Source organism: Felis catus, chromosome B4 (genome assembly GCF_018350175.1).
Source record: "Felis catus isolate Fca126 chromosome B4, F.catus_Fca126_mat1.0, whole genome shotgun sequence".
In the NCBI taxonomy this organism is placed as follows: Eukaryota; Metazoa; Chordata; class Mammalia; order Carnivora; family Felidae; genus Felis; species Felis catus.
The window spans coordinates 34530761-34547575 of NC_058374.1; the positions used below are offsets into that span (position 1 = coordinate 34530761).

Consider the following 16815-nt stretch of genomic DNA (forward strand, 5'->3'; position numbering starts at 1 on the left):
CAGAACCCAGGATGTCTTCCAGCTCTGGGACATCCCAGTCCATGGTCCCCTTGGCTTTTCTCCAAAAGACTGTTGTTTCAACCCAGTCTTTGGTGTAGAAGAGGAGAGAAGCAAGGACATCAAGCTTTTCACATCCTCATGTCTTCATAGGGCCATATGACAATGCATGTAGCCCAGGAATCAAAATTGTATCAAATCATCTTCTTCCTCTCTCTTCACTCTCTTATCCTATAGATAGAGAAGATAGGCCTCTGAGCCTGTCCAAGGAATCCTGGGAGACTTTAGGCTACATGTAGTTTGGGATATCCCTGGAGCTGCCTTAAAGCTAAACACCTCTGGGGGTCATGATGAACTGAACTAGTGGCAGTAATGGGTGTGATATTTGTAGTACTTGGGCTGAGTTCCTATTGAACTTCAGAATCCATCCACAGCCAGTGTTTCAGTAAGCATTTTTTTCTTTGCCATGAGAGAAAGCTGACCTGATCTAAGTTAAAAAATAGGGCGTAATTACTGTTTCATATAACTGGCCCCATGAGACTTGATTCAGGGCTCACAGATGAGACCAGGTCCAGCTCTACCTCTCTCCATTTCTCAACTCCACTCCTTCTGGTTTGTTCCTCTTGCAGGCCAGGTCTACCTCATGGCCCCAGATGGCTGCTAGCAGCTCCCAGAGCTATCTGTATCCCACTTCAAGTCCAGGGAAGGGTTGTGATCAATACCAGCAAACTACACTGAGAATGGGGGAGGGGTAAATTCTTCAATGGGATATTAGGCTTGTTGATGGCTGGAGAAAAGGAGATCATGTAAAGGTCAACCACAAAACAAAGATAAAGCCAAGGGACAAGAAAGCTAAGCAAGAGCTGAAAGTAATATTGAGTGGATTAGTCAGCCGCTCAATATAGAGGATGGACTGCCAGATTGGCCCATCTTGGACTTGTCCCCATCACAGAATTGGGCATTGTTGAAGAAACTCAAATTGATTGTATTTTATTGTTATTTTTAAATGTTTATTTTTGAGAGAGAGGAGTGGGGAGGGGCAGAGACAGAGGGAAACACAGAATCTGAAGTAGGCTCCAGACTCCAAGCTGTCAGCCCAGAACCCAATGCAGGGCTCAAACCCACAAACCATGAGATCATGACCTGAGCCTAAGTTGGACATTTACCCAACTAAGCCACCCAGGTGCCCCTCAAACTGATTTTAATATTAGCCAGTAGTAAGTATAACTTGGGTCACTGGTATCCGTTTTAGTTGAAAAAGTTTCTATGCATGGATTTGTTACCCATTTCAAAGTTATAATGTATAGGTTTATGTGTTGTTTTGAGCCATCTGTTCCACTACATTTTTTATTGGTTCAGGTGAAATGATACTGAGTTTGTCTGAGCATTGATCATTTGGCAGATTCTACTCTGATTTTTCTATAGTTTTTCAGGGATTTGGGAGAAGAATGGTTGAATGAGGAAAAGGGAAACACTCATTTTGTGGTTTAATTCCAGGGCACTTGAAAGGAAAAATGCATATTTATTACCTTGGCAGGTAAAAATACACACTATAATAATTTACACAACGAGATGTTTTTCATCTGTCAAATTGACAAGGATTACAAAAGAAGACAAATGCCCAGGATTGATGAGGGTTCAGAGAAATAGCCCCAACATACCTTGCTGGTGAGAAAGTAACTGGTGTAAACTTCCTGAGAGACAATTTGGCAATATAAATGAAACATTTAAAAATGTGCATGTCTCAGCAAAGGAAACAATCAACAAAACTAAAAGGCAACCAACGGAATGAGAAAAGATATTTGCAAATGACATATCTGACAAAGGGCTAGTATCCAAAATCTATAAAAAGCTCACCAAACTCCACACCCAAAAAACAAATAATCCAGTGAAGAAATGGGCAGAAAACATGAATAGACCCTTCTCTAAAGAAGACATCCGGATGGCCAACAGGCACATGAAAAGATGTTCAGCGTCGCTCCTCATCAGTGAAATACAAATCAAAACCACATTCAGATATCACCTCACGCCAGTCAGAGTGGCCAAAATGAACAAATCAGTAGACTATAGATGCTGGCGAGGATGTGGAGAAACGGGAACCCTCTTGTACTGTTGGTGGGAATGCAAACTGGTGCAGCCACTCTGGAAAACAGTGTGGAGGTTCCTCAAAAAATTAAAAATAGACCTACCCTATGACCCAGCAGTAGCACTGCTAGGAATTTACCCAAGGGATACAGAAGTACTGATGCACAGGGTCACTTGTACCCCGATATTTATAGAAGCACTCTCAACAATAGCCAAATTGTGGAAAGAGCCTAAATGTCCATCAACTGACGAATGGATAAAGAAATTGTGGTTTATATACACAATGGAATACTACGTGGCAATGAGAAAGAATGAAATCTGGCCCTTCGTAGCAACGCGGATGGAACTGGAGAGTGTGATGCTAAGTGAAATAAGCCATACAGAGAAAGACAGATACCATATGTTTTCACTCTTATGTGGATCCTGAGAAACTTAACAGAAACCCATGGGGGAGAGGAAGGAAAAAAAAAAAAGAGGTTAGAGTGGGAGAGAGCCAAAGCATAAGAGACTCTTAAAAACTGAGAACAAACTGAGGGTTGATGGGGGGTGGGAGGGAGGGGAGGGGAGGTGATGGGCATTGAAGAGGGCATCTTTTGGGATGAGCACTGGGTGTTGTATGGAAACCAATTTGACAATAAATGTCATATATTAAAAAAAAACAAAATAAAATAAACTTTAAAAGATAAAAAAATAAAAATAAAAAAAGTGCATGTTTTTGACCAAGGAATTCTATTTCTAGAAATACTAGGAAATAATCATAAACATATATAAACATTTACATATATGAATAATCCTTGAAGTTACATATAATAATGAAAAATTGGAAATAATCAATGACTGGAAGTAAAATCTTGGTTAAATAACTTAAAGTATAGCCACTTAAAGTACAGCCACTTAAAATCATGAATTAGAATTATTGGCATGGGAAAATTCCTAGTCTATTGTTAAGGAGAAAGTAGACTGCAGAACAGTCTGGTCAAATTTTATTTAAAAGATACATACAGGGGCACCTGGGTGGCTTAGTTTGTTAAGTGACCAACTCTTAATTTCAGCTCATGGCTGTGTGATCAAGCCCTACATTCAGCTCTGTGCTAAGTGTGGACCCTTCTTGGGAATCTCTCCCTCTCCCCCTCTCGCTGCCCCTCTCCCCCACTTGCTTTCTCTCTCTCTCTCTCTCTCCCCCCCCCCCCGTCTCCCAAAATAAATAAATAAACTAAAAAAAAAGATACATACCAAAAAAGAAGACACATACACAAAGAAAACATAGGAAAATATGTTACAATAGTAACAGTGAAATGCTGTTAAGGGTAATGGGTAATTTTAAATTTTTTGTACTTTTCTGTATTAAAAAATTTTTAAACAATGAACATGTATTACTTTTGAAATCAGAAAAAAATACTTTCTTAAAGTAAGACAGAATAGGGGGCGCCTGGGTGGCGCAGTCGGTTAAGCGTCCGACTTCAGCCAGGTCACGATCTCGCGGTCCGTGAGTTCGAGCCCCGCGTCAGGCTCTGGGCTGATGGCTCAGAGCCTGGAGCCTGTTTCCCATTCTGTGTCTCCCTCTCTCTCTGCCCCTCCCCCGTTCATGCTCTGTCTCTCTCTGTCTCACAAATAAATAAATGTTGAAAAAAAAATTAAAAAAAAAAAAGTAAGACAGAATAGACAATTCTTCTAATGCCCAAATTATGGATTGATATTATTCCCCCTACTGTTTTATACATGTTTAGTTATTTCTGGGTACCCTACACTTCTCCACCTTCCTCTCCAATATATATGCCCATCTCTCCCACCCTTGCCCTTGCCCAGAATTCAGCCCAGTGGTCCTCATCCTATTCTAGAGGCTGGGCCTTCCAACATGAGCTTGCAATTAGACTGGGGATGGAATCCAATCCATTCCTCACCAAGTGGATCTGCTGTTTATCAACTTCTCCACTTAATAAACTTCATGTATGATTCATCAGGATAGCCCCAAACAATCTGATGGTCCTTTGCTCATAGTAGGTACCCACTAAATGTTAGAGTGCATAAATAAAGCATTTAGATAAGTGCATTTGAATGCTCTGTGGAGATAAGAAAAGTCAGGAGAACAATGGGAGTGAAAATTAACTGGACTGACTAGTTCTGGACCAGGCAATGAGCACCACAAGTATTGGCTTCAGAATTACCATGCTCAAGCTTCTTGATTGACATTAAAAGTTTACTGGCTCTCACATCATTTTGCCAGTGTGTCCTCCCCTGTGAGGATTTCAGCAGTTTAAAAAGAATGAAGTCATTAGCCCAGCTTCTATTTTCAGGGCTATGTTACAAGTGTCAGTGAAGCAGGGTATTTTACTAAACAGCAATTTGGAAACGTCCCTGAATCTGTCAGCCCTGCACATAGAGATTCCTTCCTTATAGGCATGGTGCTGGTTCTATCTCCAGGTGCTCTAGGCAGTTGGGGGGGGGGAGCAGTTTTTGTTGCTATTTGCTATTGAATTTGCCAGATGTGTCAAAGGCAGTCTCAGAGACTAATATAATATATTATATAAACAATAATTGCTTATGAACAATATATATATAATATAAACAATATATATAATATATATTATAAACTATATATATAAACAATATATATTGTTTATAAACAATGTAATATATTATATAAACAATAATTGTTTATAAACAATATAAACAATAAGACAGTAGAAAGAAATACATAGTGCTTCTCACTCTTTGTAGAAGCCCTCCTTGACTTATTTTCTGCCCATGGTAAGCACTGGTACCATTCTCCCTGGATTCCATGGTGTGGGGTTTGCTGTTATTTGTTCCTGTGTTGCTTATAATTGTTTTCTACTTGTTATATGGGAAAAGATTGTATTCACTCAGGAAGCAGGGATTTCAATGGGAAAGATGGACAACTTGGAAAACCAGACTTCATTACTTGCCAGCCTTGTTACCATAGCCAAACTGGTCAGGCTTTCTGAGCTGTAGTTTTCTTTCTCACTGCAAACAAACTGCCTCTAACCTGACATGATTGTTTTGAGCCTTAAATGATTTTATAGGTATAGAAATGTAAAAAAAATGGTATAAGTGTATAACATTATCTCTTGTATAGAATGCAGTAGGTTCTTATGAAATAGGAGATGGGGACACCTGAGTGGCTCAGTCGGTTAAGCCTCCAACTCTTGATTTTAGCTCAAGTCATGATTTCAGGGTTCGTGAGTTCGAGCCTCACGTCAGGCTCTGTGGCTCTGCTGAAAGCGCAGAGCCTGCGTGGGATTTTCTCTCTCCTTCTCTCTGCCCTTCCCCCACTCACGCCCTTCCCTGACAAAATACATAAATAAACTTAAAAAGAAAAAGAAGTAGGAGATAATATTGCGCTGTGGGGTTGTGAAGGTAGAAACTACAGTTAGACCTCTACTGTGTGCACTTGGGCAAATCAGCTTCTCTAAGACTCACTTTCTCTTCACAAAACAGGAATTATAATAGCACCTCATAGATTTGATGTGATGGTGAAATGAAATGATACATGCAGAGCACTTCCCAACAGTACTTAGCACATAGTAAGCATTCAATGAATGTAAGCAGCTGCTGTTGTAAATGAATGAGAGAGGTAATTATGTCAATAAATATTGCACATTGGAGGGGTGCCTGGGTGGCTCAGTCAGTTAGGCCCAGGTCATGATCTCGTGGTTCGCGGGTTCGAGCCCCGCGTGGGCTCTGTGCTGACAGCTCAGAGCCTGGAACATGATTCAGATTGTGTGTATCTCTCTCTCTGCCCCTCCTCCACTTGCACTCTGCCTCTCTCTCTCAAATATGAATTAATGTTAAAAAATAAAGAAAACCATAATGCCATTTAAAAATAAAAGAAAAAAATTGTATATTGGGGCAGAAACTCAGGATTATGGTAGCACAGAATAGAAATAGGAGCTCTATAAGCTAGCAGCTTCTGTTAATCAACTTGGGAAAGTTTCATGGAGAAATAATTGGAGGATGAGTTGCGGGGGGTGGTGGTGTAGAGTTGGGCTTATTAGAAAAATATCCCAGGGGCGCCTGGGTGGCTCGGTCGGTTAAGTGTCCAACTTCAGCTCAGGTCATGATCTCACAGTTTGTGGGTTCGAGCCCCACATCGGGCTCTGTGCTGACAGCTCAGAGCCTGGAGCCTGCTTCGATTCTGTGTCTCCCTCTCTCTCTCTACCCCTCACCTGCTCATACTCTGTCTCCCTCTCTCTCAAAAATAAATAAACATGGGGCGCCTGGGTGGCGCAGTCGGTTAAGCGGCCGACTTCAGCCAGGTCACGATCTCGCGGTGCCTGAGTTCGAGCCCCGCGTCGGGCTCTGGGCTGATGGCTCAGAGCCTGGAGCCTGTTTCTGATTCTGTGTCTCCCTCTCTCTGCCCCTCCCCCGTTCATGATCTGTCTCTCTCTGTCCCAAAAATAAATAAACGTTGAAAACAAAATTTTTTTTAAAATAAATAAACATTAAAAAATTAAAAGAAAAGAAAAATATCCCAAATACTTCATATAATTTGGAAGAAGGTTGAGTGGATGTAGGGTGAGCATTGATGGAAGGTCAAAAAGTTCTGAAAAATGAAGGTGGAGTTGGTCTGAAGTTTGGTGGCCAAAACATAGGCCTAGATGCCAGTATAAAGCTCTAAAATAGAGCAGACTAGGCCCCCAAGGGATGTTTTCAAAGTCTTGAATTTGACATGTAATATGACCAAAAGCATAATTGGCCATGTATAGTTGAATGGCATGCCAGAGATTTCAGATAGCACTTCAGCAACCCTGATGAAGACTTTAGCAAGCTTTGGCAGGGATTCTGGACAGTTCAACAGGTGAATTAATTATTAATTGAAACTTTGATGCTGTGGATGAAGAGAGAAGGAAGAAGAAGAAGTGACTTGCAAGAGCAGAAATTATGAGATACTGGGGGTAGTAGGGAGTTGGGGTTCTCTCCACACATAAGAGGAATGCTTTTAAGAGAGGAGGGACAAAGTATATTGAATTTGTCTTCATAGAAGATGGGTTTATACTGTCTGTATAAAGGATTTGGTGCCAAAAGTTCAAAGTTCTTTAAGACGGTGGAGCATGGCGAAAATTGAAGAATATATGTAAATATTGCTAATCCCATGCAAAGGATTCTAGGATCACAAAATATGAGAAAGCCCATCAGAGATCACTTCTAGTCCAATATTGTCATTGGATTAGATGAGGAAACTGAGGCAGAGAGATGGAGTAACCTACCCAAAGCCACACACATGTCTGGCTCAATTCTCTCCGTATTTTCTTTTAGCTGTCTAACCCAAACATTTGAGGAGCCCCTAATCTCTTTGTTTCCGGTCTGGCTAGGATTAGTAAAAAAATTCTGGTTTTGTTTTGTCGTGGCTTCTGAGGGCAACAAACAAGGTCCCTTTAAACGCATCCTCTCTTCTCCCCATCTGGCAGGTTTGATATGCCCACTGTGCTTTTCCATTGGCCATTTTGTGTGGCTCCTTGCGCCCTTCCAAGATTCACAACCAATCAAATCCTCCCTCTCTCTTGGGCCTGGCTTTGAGGAATGTACCATATGGACCATGAGGGGAAGTAGGGAGGAGGAAGGGAGTGGCGACAGCTCATTTCTTCACCTTCTGCATATAACCATGAGATTCTGGCAAAGTCTGAGCCTGTAGGTAGCAACAGCAACCCTAAGGATGGGAACCAAGTGCCATTTTTAGAGGCGCACTTAAATCTGTCGCCCCCGAGGCTGGGGCCCTATGGTCAGGGCTCGAGGGCTGCAGCCCCCGCCCTCCCATGTGCCCGCCCAGCCACCAGCGGCGGCGCCGCTGCCTTAGCTGCTGCCGCTGCTGTTGCCCGCGCGGACGCTGCGGCTGGCGTGCTGGGGCTGCAGGACTGCGGGGCTGCGGGCCCGGAGCGGGGCTTGGCGGCCCAGGCCGGCCAGGGGACGCCGGCGCCGAGCAACACACCAGCATGAGACGGAGGTGAGAACCGGGCTTCGGGACCCAGACCAGCCCCAACCGTTCCGTGGGGGCCTCATTCCACCAGCGCCCCAAGTGCAGGGTTTCCGGGGCCCCCAGAGGGCGGCTCTAGAGCAGGCGACCGCGGCGACCCGACCTGTGGCTGAAGACCTGCCTCCCCTGGGCAGCCCGGAGGGCTCGGACCCGCCGTGGGCGCTTGGCGCCTCCTTCTGGCGGCCCCTTGGAGCCCTTTCCCTAGCGGGGCGGCGGAACGACGAGGAAGCCCCTCCTCGCGCTTCCCCGGCCCTCCCGGCCCCTGTCCTTGACCTCCAGGAGTTGGATGTTCGGTCAAGGGAGGCCGCGCGGGCCCCAGAGTTCCAGGGGAGCTTGGCACTGGCGAAAGCCAGGGGAAGGGGGAGGCTTCCAGCTATTTGTGAGTGGGAGAGTGGCTTGGAATGAGTCTTCTGGGGAAGCTTTGGGGGCGGGGGCGAAGATCTCTTATCTTAACCGGTGTCGGGAGGCTTAGGGATGGAGTGTGCACTGTCCTGCCGCCCCAGCCCAGCCCCTGGGCCATTGGCTTTCCACTGGAGCTGAGGTATGGGGCTCCTCTGTCGCACCGTGGCTGGGCAAGTGTCCGCATCCCGAGGGTAGATCTTGTCCTGATACCCTTGATCGGGAGTCTAGCAGGGGGATGAGTATGGGCTGCTGAGTCGCTATGGTCAGGTGGCCACGACAGAACCATGAAGTGCTTTTCCCTTTTATTTTCTTATGGTAGTGTTGGACTGGTTGAGATGATGGCAGCCACATACGTCACTTATCTATGAGCCACCGCCCCCCGCCCCCCCCCCCCCCCCAACTGCCTTACAAGGTGATAGCGTTATTGGAGGTCTGTGTGGTACGCTGAAAATTGCTAGTTTAAAAATCACCCTAAGGAGCCCTATACACAGATCAGAGGCTCACCTTCTGTTAGCAGAAAGCCAGACGTGGTGATAGCCTTAGCTTTGCAGGTTCTGGCATGGATGGTAAACTAGTCATCACAATTGTTTGTTGGGCTCCTCAGGCAAGGCCTCTACCTCATCCCATTAGGGGGCATGGATTAGCCCTATATTTTGGCTGATTTTTCTCCAGAGTCTTAATTCAGGGAAAGCGTTCCAAGAATACAGAACACAATTATGTTCTTTTAACGTTAGTGTTTAACACAGACATTAACTATGGTTAATATAAAGTGCATTAATGTAGAGGTCAGTTGTGAAAAGTGTCCTTTTTAAGGCTTAATACTTTTTTCTTTTTTCGAGAGTTGTAGATGGAGAGAATGGCATTTACACATCGGAACATCAGTGTGTATTTGGTCCCATCTGACAGTTTGCTATGTAGACAATCATTTAGGATGATGGCTTTGTACCCCAAGGGTGAGAATGAGTTGGGTTTTATAGTGAGAATGATATCTCCCTTTGAATTGCTGCTGCCAGCAGGAAGGCTTTGCCCTCTCATTACCTGGCCGTACAGATGCCAATTCATTGGGGTTGCTTTCTCTTGTGAGCACATCTGTAAAGATCCCTTATTTAAGAGGATATTATAAATTCTGTATTTGATTGTTAAATGTACTCTCAGGTCAGTAATTTGGCTTAGGTTGTTTTAGCCCTACAGTGAGTTCTTCTTGTGCTTCATTTTTAAAAATTCTTAAACTTTTTGGATAGTGTATTAAATAGCTTCAATTCCAGAATTAGTGGAAAAACATAGTTTGAGTATTCCTCTTGCAAAGAATCTTTAGGAACTGGGACCTTGTTCCTATCCAAGACTTCTTTGTGTGTTCACAACACTAACCTTTGAAATGTCTAGAACTTGTTTGTCAGACTGTGATTTTTTTACCCCCAATTGGGATGGTTCCTATTCAGTGAGGACTGCTTCATGGTGTTTGTAGATGTGGGAGAGAAAATGGGCTTTGGAATAATATACATACTTAGTTCAGTGCCTGGCATATAGTAGATGATTAATAAAAGTAGATAAATTTTTTTTTTCCCTCTTTGGGTTTGGGAGACAGACATGTGGTTGATGAATCGGATGCAGTTTTGCATGCTTCCTTCTTAAGTTAGGAAAATTAGCCACCCTCCCTTCCCACCTTAACCTCTAACTCTAACACCACAATTTTTATAGTAAGTTAAAAATGAAACTCAATGCCTGGACCTAAAAGTAAAAATCAAACAAGGAAAAAATTGAGTTCTTCTTCCCAGCTCACATATTACATTTTAAACCACTCAGTATAGGAGAGAAAGTGGTGGTCAGAATTGACCCTTTCTTGGGTCTTTTGAAGCAGTCATCCTGCAGATAAGGATTTTGGTTGTTGTTGGTTTACATGTCAAGTGGAACTAAAAACCTTTTCTAATTGCTCCTGACACTGGTGCCTGAGAAATGGCCCAGGATGGTTGAAGCTTGACCAACAGACAGGGGCACAGTCTTAGATTTGGTGGGCTTTATAAGAAGAAGCCTTTTACTTCTTCCTGCTTTAGCAGGCTCATTGTGAGCAGATTAAAAGGCTATCAAACCTGATGTTCTTGAAAGAGAAAGAAATGTCACTGGTTTATTTATGTCCAATAATATTGGGTGTGACATTTTAATAATAATCATACTCTGGATTCACTTATTTTTTCTTTGTAGAAGTAAAAGCTTCCTTGTTGCCTTTTTTTTTTTTTAATGTCTGTTTATTTTTGAAGGAGAGAGACCAAGCATGAGTGGGGGAGAGGCAGAAAGAGAGGGAGACACAGAATATGAAGCAGGCTCCAGGCTCTGACAGACCCTGATGCAGGGCTTGAACTCATGAGATCATGACCTGAACCGAAGTTGGACGCTTAACCAACTGAGCCACCTAGGCAAACCCCAGCTTTTTCATTGCCTTTTATCTCATAGATTCTTACTTGTCTCTGAGATGTTCACAGTTTAGTACAGTTTATTATTCCCATTTTATAGATGAGAAGGTGGAGGTGACATAATTTGCTCTCAGTTGCAAGTGAGGTGGGGCCTGAACTGGATTTGAATTTAGTTTTCCTTCTTATATTACATTTAATTGATACTTTTGTAGGGAAAAAACCCCACTTTTTTTTTTTTTTTTTTTGGAACTTGACGGACTTAAAGACAACAGACCATTGTGCTTTTCTGATTGACTAGACAGCTACGGATAGTTGATGCTTATTGAGTGCTTAAGTATGGGAGTCTGTGCTAGGTACTTTATGTATATTACCTCATTTATTCCTCACAACAGTATACAAGGTAGGGCTTATTATTACCCCCAGTTTTATAGATAATGAACTAGGGTTTGATGAGACCCTAGGTCAAAGGAGTGACAGAAAGCAGGGCTGGCACTCAGACCTGGGCTGTCTGATTTCAAAGTGTGTGCTCTTAACTCCCATGCTTTAGTGGTGACTAAGGAGCAGACGTCAGAGTCCCTAATTCCTGTTGCTGGTGCCTGGGACCTGATGAGCTGTGATTGTACTGGGGCTTTATTTTTCACTGAAGTAAAGTTTTCACATCCTGGAGTTTTCTTGTACCACAAATATTCCTCTAGCCAGGTGGAGGGTCATTACTGTAGAAAACATAATCAGAGCTGAAAAAGCATCTATATTTGGAGAGTACGAAGTATTTATTAAGACCAAAAGGGGAAAATAGGGAAAGAGAGAATCAAGGTGGTTTGTTGACAGGAAATTTGTGATATTCTAACACAGGGGATGTCTTTAGTACCCCGGCTTTTTAACTTAAGCTGTGGGTTGAAATTGTAAACCAGGAGGCACAGCAGGACTGGGCTAGAATCTGTGTAGTATTAGGCTCTCAGTTTCTACTTTAGATGGCAAAGTTGAAAATCTGATTCCTTTTCAGTCTTTAGCTTCCTTAAACAATACAGTACGTTGTGGGAATGGTGGGGTATTGTTTGGAGTTTTACCTAAACTCTTTGTGGACTTCCCCTTCCTTCTATCCCCTCCCCCACCCCACCCCCCATCTTTGGTTCCACTTTTCAGAATTCAGCTCTGATTCTGTAGAATTGGGTGGAATCGTGGAGGGTGTCAGGCTCCAAGATGCTTGGGATACACCAATGAATAGAACACCCCTACCCCTGTGGGCTCAGCAGTACATGACTTGTTTTCTTGGTATGGGCTTTAGCTGTCTTGGCTATGAAGGTTTATAGTCATCAAGAAACTGGGGAGGTAGGACAGGGAAACTTATCACCCCAAACCCTGTAATTCATTGACTTTTTGTCATTGGCAAGTCAGAATTTCCCAGAGGAGAGAAAATTGCCACAACATACAAAAAAAGGAAAGCGGTGGTAATCAGATTACAGAAGGGAGGAGAAGTAGGACTGTTGGTCTGTACCTTGCTGAGAGGCAGAAGGACAGGAGCTTCTGCTGAGTATTAAGTTCTGTGGTAAGAACAGCTATGTCTCCCTGCATCCCTCTTGCAGGGCCTGCTCTGTCTGTCACAGCAGGGAGAAGCGAGCATGTCTTGGTATGTGAATGAAAACCAGGAAAGGCGTCTTTCTGCATTAGATGGGTGTACAGAGGTCTGTCCTTTTTTGTGTATTGTATATCCAGTGAAGAATATGGTTTGGTTAACTCTGGAAGGAGAGAGACAGCCGGTGGTTAACTAGTAGCTTTTATTGACTTCCTTACTACTTTAAAATAAATAATAACTGAAAGGCAAAGTGAAACTTTGGTCCCAGCCTTGCCCTCTCTCCTGCCCTGCTTCTCTTCTGTTGATTTAAGTAAAGTATGGAGGAGGCTTGAGGGGAGGTAAAGTATGGGGAGGACTTTCCTATGTTAGTGTTGGAGCTTAGGAAGACAGGAGGAGCAGAGTAATCCAAAGGGAACATTAAGAGTAGCCAATAACTTGGGGCACCTGGGTGGCTCAGTCGGTTAAGTGGCTGACTTCAGGTCATGATCTCATGGTTCGTGAGTGTGAGCCCCATGTCTGGCTCTGTGCTGACAGCTTGGAGCCTGGAGCCTGCCTCAGATTCTGTGTCTCCCTCTCTCTCACCCTCCCCTGCTCACACTCTGTCTGTCTCTCTCTGTCTCTCTGTCTCTCTCTCTCTTCAAAAATTAAATAAATATTAAAAAAAAAAAAAGAGTAGGCAGTACTTACTCCTAGATGCTGTAGCTCCTCTGGGTTACAACAAACCTTCAGCACAGACTGCTTCCACAAAACACTGACTTGTAAAATCGACTGCACTCCTCCCCATCTTCCCCCCATTTCAACCACCTCTACCACCAGAGCTGCCTTGTGATTGAGAATTGTTGGGTTTGTGAGTGGAAAAGGAAAAGAAGTGAGGAAGGTAGCATCATGATGATAATGACATTAGCAGTGGTAGCAGCACAGACAGAGAGACAAATTGTGTAGCAGGCTCCACATGGATGAACTCATTCAGTCCTCACAGCAACCTTGGAGGATAGGTACTGTTATGATTCCTGCTTTGTACATGAGGAAGCCAAGGCACAGGGAGCAGTGACTTACTGAGTGTCTCAGTTAGAAAGTGGTGGAGACAGACTTCAGACTTAGGCATTTGGTTCCAGACTTGTGCTCTCATGGACCAGTGAAGGGCCGCTGACTTGAGTAGACTTGCACCTAGAAGTTTTCTCCATCCTGAGGGTCACCTTTCCTCTCTTCCAACCTACCCTTCATTTTCACATTTAATCCCGTTCTTACTTTTAAGTTACTGATCTGAAATGCTACAGGAGAGATGTATTTAGGTTAACTGGCTTCTTCCTTTAAAATTGGGGCAGAGTCAGAGAAGGTAATTTTGAAGCATTTAGAGAACACAGGCCCAGGTGGGCTTCCAAGAAGGGATACCTAGGACAGTATAAGAGTCTTCAGGGACTTAGGGGCTGGATCATGGGATCTGGAAAGAATGCTGATGACAGCTCTACTTCTAGAAAAGATGAGGAACCCTTTCCTTTCCCTCCTCTACCTTTTGTCTTGGCATTGGTTGCTTATTCCCAAGACCTAGAACTTAAGCAACCCTCTCATTGCCCTAGCTTTATGGATGATTAAAAAAAATTTTTTTTTTAACTTTTATTTATTTTTGAGAGACAGAGGAGAGGCAGAGCATGAGCAGGGGAGGGGGAGAGAGAGAGAGAGAGAGATACAGAATCTGAAGCAGGCTCCACGCTCTGAGCTGTTTGTTAGCAGAGAGCCCAACATGGGGCTCGAACTCATGAACTGGAGACCATGACCTGAGCTGAAGTCAGACGCTCAACCGACTGAGCCACCCAGGCGCCCCCCCTTTTTTTTTAATTCTTTTTTAACATTTATTTTTGAGAGGCAGAGCACAAGCAGTGGAGGGGGAGTGGATAATTTTAATTTCATTTACTTACTTACTTAAATAAATTAGTCTAGGGTCCTAACCATGTTTGGAACAGAACCTTTTACCCAGTTTGGTCATAACTGATCAAAGTCATTATTTCCCTGTGAAAAAGGAAAAGGGAAATAGTGTGACCAGTGACATGGACATGTGTCAGTTTGTTTCCAAAACAGGTTTTTCTCAAAACCAGACTTGCAGAGGAAGGGGGAAAAAAATCAACTTTCTGCCTTTGGCATTTTAAGTATCTTTAGGCAAGTGAGTCCTGTGGACAATTATGTAGTAATAGCTGTTATTTACTGAGTGTTACTATGGGCTATACACTGTGCCAACTGCTTTAATATGCACACATCATTTCTTAAGTCTTAAGTACTGTCACTCCTATTTTACGATAGGAAACTGCTCCAGAGAGGGTAAGGTCCATAAACCCAATAAGTTGAGGCTGGATAACTCTAAATCACTTCATTATAGGGTGAAATGTTGAGGGAGCAAAAGGAAGAGAAAATGGGGAAGAAAAAGACAGTGTTGGGCAGGAAAAAGAAGTTCATGAGATGGCAACAGCCCCTAGGATTTATTGCACCCTGTGTATCTAGCTTCAGTGAGCTTGGTGGAGCACAAAGAAGTCCATGGACCTCAACCACCTTAAGGGAGCTGGGGAACCAATAAGTTTGAGAACCTAAGAGTAAATTTTAGGTTACACACTGGGACTTGGTTTCAGTACGCATTTATTGAGTAACTACTATATAATAAAGCAAGTGCCAGGTATTAAAACAATGTCTGCCAGCAAGAGGTCACCATATTTCCAGGGCAGGCAGACACAAATGCAGAAAACTATATAGTGTGTTGGGATAAGTCACTTAACTGGCCAGGGATCCCTGAACATGGAGTGGTAAGAAAATTTATATTTACTGGCAAAATATTTCTTTTTGATTCAGTTTTGTTAATTTCATGCACATAAGGTTGAGAATTTCTGAAATTTACCTACCCCCGTGGCTATTGTTTCTGGAATGTTTGTGTTTTAGCAAACAGAGGATCTCTTTGCAGCCCCTCACCTGGGGCCACCTCCCTTTCCTGCAGGCTGCCGTTAGGCCCGTCACTACTGTGGATCTGTTGAGTTTGGTGTGCTTGTCCTTGTGTAGTCATTTGGTGACTTGCTTGGATGTATATGTTCTCCCTTGCTAGAGGAGCATGCTGCTGGGCTGTGCTCTTTCCAGGTGTTCTAGTAGGGGAAGGAGCAGTCCTGGGCATGGAGATGCTTTACCAATGTTTTGGGAATTAGATCAGACCATGTCGCCACTATGACTCCTTTCTAACTCTAGGACCACATTACTGTGCCAATAGTGACCTGGGCACCCAGTAGTAGCCTTGTGGTGGTTGGTATCTGCCAGCCCTCCTACTCCTCCATCTTTCTTAAGTATCTCTTTGTCATAATGCTATACTTGGAAATTGATATATTGTGGAAAAGGCCTAATAGGGCTTCATATTGCTTGTTAGGCTTACATACAGATTTTGCTTATGTTTTAATCTTTTATAAGACCTTTGGATCACTATAATCAGCTCCATTCAAGTAGAAATTACTTATCTCTCCTGGAAATTGAGTTGACTCAGTTTGGTAATAACATTTAGGACTCTTTCATATGCGGCTAATGAAAAGTTCTTTCTGTTCATGACCAATGACTCCAGAATAGGGTTCATCTGCTTAAAGGTATTTCTTGCTTTAAGCAAACTTGATGTATGGAAATTGGATTGACCTCCAAAATATAATAGTCTGTGTCTGTATTCCTTGGCTTTAAATTTAATTCATCACAGCAAAGGAATTTTGCAACAGAGTTCCCTCTGTAGGGATTTAAAATTTTACTTTTCTACATACAACTTTTTCAGGCAGTCTGATCTTCCACCATTGGTGGAAATGACTGTGTGTCACTTACCTGCCTGGCTTTCTCCCACCCCCGGTATACATGCAGCCTCAGAGTCACAGATGTTACTGGGCTCTGTCTTTACAGGCTCCCAGGCCTATCATCCAGGCTTGTTGGTGTGGGAGGCAGAATCAGCTGCTGTTATGACTGTCAGTCAGTGTGCATCCTGGTTACGCCCAACTGGCTAGCTTTTGCTCATGCAGTATTCATTTGTGTGCCAGGATTCATCTGGACCATTTCTGTCTGTGGTACCTCACTTGGCTCCATGTACAGTTTCCTTTTATGCTTGTCTCAGGTTATTTTTGCTGGCTTTCATGAGGCCCAAATGTTTGGGCATAGGTAGAAAGGCAAGAAAATCCAGAGTGAAGCATATATAGATTGTTCCCTGCTAGTAGACTGAAGCAGGCCAAGGGGGTTGGCTAAAAGCCTTACTTCTGCTGAAGTATGGGACAGGTGGGAAAGGAACTAATATAGCAGGAATCTACTTTATATATACACTTATGACATTATCTCCTTTAATCCTTTAAAAACAATTTTTTTAAAAT

At 43.2% G+C, this 16815-nt stretch overlaps 1 protein-coding gene across 26 annotated transcripts in view; it reads left to right on the forward strand.

Annotated features, from left to right (window-relative positions):
* The window catches only part of MICAL3 (microtubule associated monooxygenase, calponin and LIM domain containing 3), a 228687-nt gene that overhangs the window by 10981 nt on the left and 200891 nt on the right, over positions 1-16815 (forward strand). For 4 of the 26 annotated variants that reach the window (XM_023256567.2, XM_023256566.2, XM_023256568.2 and 1 more), the window contains exon 1: positions 7759-8041. The exons of 1 other annotated variant lie outside the window; for it this stretch is intronic. The gene's annotated coding sequence lies outside the window, so the exon portion shown is untranslated. Of the gene's footprint in view, positions 1-7748; positions 8042-16815 lie in introns of those variants that run through there. 21 more of the 26 variants (XR_002743725.2, XR_002743726.2, XM_045061125.1 and 18 more) reach the window with 15 other exon arrangements.